This window comes from Penaeus monodon, chromosome 29 (genome assembly GCF_015228065.2).
Source record: "Penaeus monodon isolate SGIC_2016 chromosome 29, NSTDA_Pmon_1, whole genome shotgun sequence".
NCBI lineage: Eukaryota > Metazoa > Arthropoda > Malacostraca > Decapoda > Penaeidae > Penaeus > Penaeus monodon.
The window spans coordinates 34,785,349-34,785,861 of NC_051414.1; positions in this window are offsets into that span (position 1 = coordinate 34,785,349).

Genomic DNA, 513 nt, shown 5'->3' on the forward strand with positions numbered 1-513 from the left:
TAATAGTAATAATAAAATATGATTGAAATAATGAACATTGACACACCACTGAGCGAAGTACAGATTATCCGGAACCAGATTTCACAGAGGCACCGGATAACGAACATCAGTAAGACGCAATTAACAAGATTATAGTGACGTAACAGGTAATTCCCCCCCCCCCCTCCCAATGATCACATACTTATCATCTCGGACATAATGAGCAATCCGGGGTTATTATCTTGGACTTAAATCATTAGGAGAATTGTATAGAGATATCAACGCGGCGGATTTCGTAATAGCGGGGTTTGAACCTCAGTCCTGAACCTCGATATTGAACCTTAGATTTGAACCTTAGATTTGAACCTTAGATTTGAACCTTAGATTTGAACCTTAGTTTTGAACCTTAGATTTGAACCTTAGTTTTGAACCTTAGATTTGAACCTCAAATTTGAACCTAAATCTTATACATCAGTCTAGAACCTAAACCCTGAAGATAAACACTGAATCATATTTTAATAGGGGAGGTAAAAC